This window comes from Felis catus, chromosome D3, assembly GCF_018350175.1.
Source record: "Felis catus isolate Fca126 chromosome D3, F.catus_Fca126_mat1.0, whole genome shotgun sequence".
Classification (NCBI taxonomy): domain Eukaryota; kingdom Metazoa; phylum Chordata; class Mammalia; order Carnivora; family Felidae; genus Felis; species Felis catus.
Window position 1 is genome coordinate 12,597,534 of NC_058379.1, and position 6,429 is coordinate 12,603,962.

The 6,429-nt window shown below is 55.2% G+C and overlaps 1 long non-coding RNA gene across 1 annotated transcript; it reads right to left on the reverse strand.

The window, feature by feature from the left end:
* Window positions 1-932: 932 nt before the first annotated feature.
* LOC123381331 lies at window positions 933-5,488 on the reverse strand. The gene is made up of 3 exons (XR_006588222.1): window positions 5,171-5,488; window positions 2,428-2,695; window positions 933-1,794 (listed from the first exon to the last, which is right to left on the reverse strand). It is a non-coding gene; the product is annotated as an uncharacterized LOC123381331 (long non-coding RNA).
* Between the last annotated feature and the right edge of the window lie 941 nt (window positions 5,489-6,429).

The window sequence follows — 6,429 nt, forward strand, 5'->3', positions numbered from 1 at the left end:
CCAGCGGGAAGGTCTTTCCACGCAGGGGAAATCTACAAAGTCCTAGAAGGAACCAGTTTTCTGCCTTTCTCATTCTCAGCAGCCTTCTTCAGCTTTCGCCCCACCCCGGCCCCACCGTCCTTGTCCTTCCGAGGACAGCTGGCTTCTGCTGTCTGTCCAGCTGAAGGGGGCGGGCAGGGAAAGGGGGAGAGGGTAATGGAGCAGGGGAGGGGGAGCGCCACCCGCCTGCCCTGCATCACTGTCCTCCTTCCGTCCTCTCCCTCTAGGCCAGTGTAGAGCAAGCATACAGCTTGCTCTGGTTCTGAGGACTCAGGGTCCCAGTCGCCTTCAGTGTTGTGGTTCAGGGTACGGGCTGTGGATTCGGGCTGTCCCGGGTTCGAATCCCAGTGCCACCACTTACCCGTTGTGTTCACCTGGGGCGAAACACTTCACGACAAGCTGCCTACTTCCTCTTGTCATGTCTTCAGTGATGCCCCCCCCCCACAAACGTCACAGGCGGAAGTCCTGACTCCCAAGACCTCGGAACATGAACTTATTTGGGAACAGGGTTGTTGCAGATATAATTCGTTACGATGAGGTCACATTGGGGTAACCGGGCCCCCAGTCCAATATGAGTGGCATCCCTATAGAAAGGGAGAATTTGGACACGGATACGCACACGGGCAGGACGGAAGCAGAAGCTAAAGAAAGAAGCCTGGAGAAGGTTCCTCCCCAGCGCCCTCAAAGAGAACACGGCCCCACAGACACCTCGATCTTGGGCTTCTCACCTCCAGAACCGTGAGAGAATAAATTTCTGTTATCTACGCCACGAGTTGATAGCAAATTTTTCAAAGTTTTTTTTTTTTTTTAATTTATTTTGAGAGAGAAGGACAGAGAGCGAGCAGGGAAGGGGCAGAGAGAGGAAGAGAGAGAATCCCAAGCAGGCTCTGTGCTTTCAGCGCAGAGCCCGACGAGGGGCTCCAACTCACGGACCGTGAGATCACGACCTGCGCCGAGGTCGAGAGTTGGACGCTTAACCGACTGAGCCCCCCCGGGCGCCCCACGCCCTTGTTCACTGCAGCCCCCGGAAACTAACACACGCCTCCGAAACACTGAAAGGTCTAGCACAGTCCTCGGCAGGTAGCGGGTGCTGTCTACGTGCCTGCCGTCCTCAGCCGTGTGACCTTCAGAAGAGTGTCTGCCTCTCTGAGCCCTTAGCTTCTCCAACTGGAGGGGGACCAAGAACTTTCTAGGAGCTACCTATGGCAAAACCAACGGGAAAAGCGGACACGTCCTTCCTTGCCTGGATGCCTTCGGTCTTCATTCACTCAGGAATTCATCCCACGCACATTTGCTGTAAGCTTGCTATGCGTCGCGTACTGGGGAACACGGCGTAAAGCTAACCATCCAAGTTTCTGCCCTCAGGAGTTCACGGTCTAGTAGCGGGCGGGGGATGGGCGTGGGGGGGAGAGCAAGTAGCAAGATGAACTGATGAACGGTACGGTAGGCCAGATGTATTCGAATGCCAGTGAATGCCACCCGGAAAACTCAGAGGGGGGCAGACCGTGCTGCAGGCAGGGGAGGGATGCGATCTTGGAGACGGAGCCGGAGAAGGCCGATTACGACCCAAGTGGTCATTCGAGCTAAGACGATAAGGAAGTAGGTCGTGCGGACATCTCAACGGGAAGACGGTTTCTAGACAAGAGAAGCACGGAGGCCGGAGTGTGTCTGGTGCGTCGGAGACACGGCAAGAAAGCCACCTGGCAAGTGACAGAGGAACGGAACACTTCTTGGGACAAACTTAGTGGGGGTCTTCTATCAGGAAAGAATGAAATGCAGCTGTATAAGCACTTAGGCATATGTATACGTATGCATATGCATAAGCGCTTATGTATAAGTGATATGCCCGCTCCCCCGTTTAATCTCCAACCTTCTGGGTGAGCGGCGCACAGGTTACCCCTGTTGTAGGAGACGAGGAAAATGAGCTCAGGATTGGCCACAGATCGAGAAGGTGATGGACTCTGGGGTCCTTTCTTACCCATGCACAGTGGTCTCACAAGCCGTGCCAGCCGGGAAACCCAGAGGTAAGAACAGCTGAGGCAGGGGCCCCTGGGTGGCTCAGCGGCTCAGTGTCCGACTCTTGATCTCGGCTCAGCTCACGATCTCACGGTTCATAAGATCGAGCCCGTCAAGGGGCGGGGGGCGGGGGGGGGGGGAGGGGGGGTCCGCGCCGAGGGCGTGCAGCCTGCTTGGGATTCCGTCTCCTTCTCTCTCCGCCCCTCCCCCGCTTGCTTTCTCTCTCTCTCTCTCTCTCTCTCTCTCTCTCTCAAAGTGAATAAAAATCAACTTCAGAACAACTATTTAAAAACAGAACAGCTAATTCGAACCCACTCGGTACGGCCCCCACCTCGCTCACTCTGACCCACCCGGATGGCAGACCGGGCTCACCGGGGTATCCAGAAGGTCGGGGAAAAATCTTTCAATTCAGCCACCACGCGAAGACGCTCCCTGAATCCGGTCCCTCCCACGCACCTCCAGTGGTTTCCAGCTAAACGCATTTCCCTGAGGTCTCCGGAGAAGCTTCTTGGCGCTCTGAAACTGCCCAGCTGGGGCCTTCCTTCCTGTTTTAAGAAGTGAAAGCTTGTGGACACCAGGTCGGGCCCAATATAGTTCCCGATCTAAATTTAACAACAATAACACCGGCTCCAGCCTGACCCTGCAGAGAAGAAAGGGGAGAAGGGAAAGGGAAAAAAAAAAAAAAAAAGTAACAACTAATTCTTCACAAATTAGGACAATAATAAAGGTTCCTTTCAAGTGTCAGGGCATATTCTTAGCAAGAACGTAACACCTAAATCAAGTCCAGGCTGTAAAAATGGCATAATTGCAGGAAGCCAGGCTACAGGCCTGACTTCCTCTGGGGAGACAGGGGACTTAGGGGGTGTCAGAGGCCGGGCAGGCAGGGATGGAGCTGGGCAGGGCCTGACTCACTGGCAGGAGCACACGTCTGTCTGGACTCCCACCGAGTTCCATCTGGGGTCACCTGCCCCCGCCCCGCTGCGCGGGCCTTGGGGCTGGAGCCCTCGAGGGTCATCGCTAGGCCTCTGGCCCGCCTTCCGGGCCCGTTCTTCTTGGCACAGCCCAAGTGCATGTCCAAGCTGGATGGGGCCACGCAGGAATACACCTCTCAGACCAGCACCTACAGGGAGCGCAGGAGACCGAGGGACCCAGCTACCGGGCTCTCCCAGCTGCCCTCCGTCTATCTGCTGGTGGCCATGACTCCTGGGGGCCACATTTCAGCCAATGTCTGAAAACGGCAAGGACACGAAGGCAGCCCTGTTCCTGGAGACACGAAATTCCTCTGATGGCTCCAGGCCTCCTCAAGGCTTTGCAAAATCTTCCCTAGATGGCCAACCGGGGATGCGGCCCTCCGACCTTCTATCTCGTGTCTCCTCACTCGGAGTCAGACCTGCCTTGCTGACCAACCTCTCATCCTGCCCGTTCTGGCTTCCTCTGTGTACTCTCAAACAGGCACCTCCCCTAATTAAACCTTCTCACTTGTCATCTGTCTTGGTATCTGCTTCTTGGAAGATCCAGATGAACACACAGGGTCGTGTCCCTTCTGGGCATAATCCCCTTCCAAGAGCTTGTCATCTGACCAGAAGAAAATCCAAATTTCTTCCGCTGGCCTTCATGGACCCTGCCTACCTCTCCGACCTCAGTTTCTAATCTCACCCCCTGACTCGATGGTCTTCTTTTGCTGTTCTTTGAACATCCCTAGTTGTCTCTGCCCCAGGGCCTTTGCACCTGCTCTCCCTGCTGCCTGGACCATTCTTCTCCAGGCCTGGAGGCTTCTTGCTCATCCTCCTCAGCTCAAATATCACCTCCTCAGAGAGGCCTTCCTTGACCCACTTGATTGAAACAGACTTCCTGTCTCTGCTCCCCAATCAATATCTACTTTTTAGACTGAGAAAATACATCACTCCGTTCTTAGTTGATCTGTCTGACAGCCCTTCTTGAAAGTAAGCATCTAGAAATATAATAAGAGCCAGCATTTACTGAGGACTGACCAGCGCCCAGACTTTTCTTCTAAGAGCTTCTCAGGTTTAACTCATTCGATCCTTCCCAAACTCCTGTGCGAGGCAGGTGCTACGTGTATTACAGATGAGGAAACTGAGGCACGAGGAGTTTAAATAAATTCCCTGGGGTCATGGAACTAGTAGGCAGGACAGCAGGATTTGGATCCAAGCTGTCTGGCTCCGGAACCCACCCCCCTTTTCTAGGATCTCATTTTGCGTCTTGTGAAGACAGGATACCTTTAAGCACCAAAAAGTACCCCCACGTCTCATCCTGTGGCAAAACTGAATGGATTTGTCACGTGCCTGCGGCAGACCCGAGGCTTTACAGGAGTCACCCTGTGCCCTTTGCCCCGACACCCTGGGAGACGGGCCCCGGTTTTTTCCTTCACTTGCTCTCCCCTCCTCCTCACTACCCTTCTCTGTCCAGCCCTGTGCCGCAGAAGCTGACCTCTCCCCCTGCAGACATGGCCCGGGATCCCTTGTGCCCTGGCTTCTGGTTGGGATCATCGAGAGGGAAGCATGGGCAAGAGATCAAGGGGCCAAAGGAGAGAGAGGCCGGGGCATTTCTTCTTCTTCCTCCCTTGCTCGGGACCACATCAACTGGTGGGGAGATGATATGTCCCTCCCCACGCGCAGCTCCTGTTGGAAAACTCATTCGGCACGACCCTGTTCCTAACGGGGCTCCCGAAACCCCCTTTCCTTATGTTTTGCTCCTTCAGCCGACGGAGGGGGCCTCAGCGCCCCTCATTAGCTCACTGAACCCTGTCCACCTCTCTGTAAGCCACCCCCTGATTAAACTCTCATAGCGTGAGCCATCCAGGGTAGACTCCACTTCCGGCAGGGATCCTGGCTGCCGTGGGAGCGTGAGGGCGCCCCATGTTACAGACGAGGAAAGAGAGGCTCAGAGTTGAGGACCCACCGACCCAAGGTCACGTGGCTTGGCCGAGATCAGATGCCAAGCGTGTCTGCTCCCTGCCCGGCCCATTCTTACAAAGACCCACCTGAGCCCCGTGGTCAAGAGCATGGCCTCTGGACTCCCCTTAGGCCCGGGTTCAAGGCCTAGTTCCGTGACCTTAGGCAAGTAATTCACTCCCCCTGTGCCCCATTTTCCCCACCTGAAAAACAGGCATAATAAGCGTTTTCCTTTCCCGGGCTGTTGTCGGAACTAAATGTCGGTGTATGTGTAATACTTCAGGGTGGCCGGAACCTAGTGAGCGTGCGATAAATATAGCTGGCGTCACCGCCGTCGTCATCAGCATGATGACCGCTGTTGGCATTGGCGTTTCTTGCCCACCGATATCATTTCCAGACTCGCTACTCCCCAGAACATAACAAGAGAACAATTCACACAAGGCGTGATGAGCTAACCGCCAGCTATTCATAGGGTTTATTCTTACCAACCCGGACAGTGGACCCCAGAGTTGTTGAACTGGGTCAAAGTTACACCTGACCCCTCCTTTCCTGCCCCCGCCCCCCCCCCCTCCAGGCTCTGGCACGGGAATTATCACAGCGTCCCTTGCCTCTGAAGGCCATCCCTGCTGCGAGGCTTTGATAGGGAAAGTGTGAAGAACAAAGACCATTGTTCACAGAGGCGGCTGGTGCCTCTCAGGCCCCCGGCCAGCTTCCCAGGGTTGAGGTCTGGCTCCTAAGACACAAAGACGAAAGTCATTAGCACTGGGGACAAACAATGACGGAATCACTTCTATTTACCTGAACCGGAAGGGGCTGCCGAGTGGGGAACAATGGAGTTGGGTTGAAGACACGATCTGCCCACCCCCCCTCCCCTTACCCAGTTTCTTTCACAATAATGGGGCCGTGTGTGGTCCCAGAGGCTCAGAAGGCTTCAGCTCCAATTTCTGGAAAGACGGCACGGGACAGTGGTGACAAGAATGGGCCGTGGCATCCAACTGGAAAGTGGACGTAATATTTGCACCACCCTGGGCTGCAGCGTATGGGATCGTGACCTAGTTAAGGGCTCCCTGCAGGCTATCAATGGTCACCTCCCCCGCCCTCCTCCTCCTTCACTCCCGGTAGCTTGAGCAAGTTCCCTGCCCCTCGCCGAACCTTGGTTTCTGTATCTGTCAAATGGGAACAAGCCACCAGCTCAGAAATCAGGTGAAGACTAAGAGAAAAGAAGACAAGCGGTTGGAAACAGTGACACCGTGCCAATTTGGAAGCAAGATCTCATGAAGAGTCTGGTCCCGGCTCACCTCCAAGGTGACAGCCCATGTGACCTTGGCCATGCCCTCCCTTCCCAGGCCAGGCACCCCAGGGGCATTAAGGGGATAACCGCAGCGTCATTCTCACAGGGTGCGTGCCCTGAGAACTCAGGGAGGTAACAATGCTGGCAAAGCGCTGGGCGCGATGCTGACTG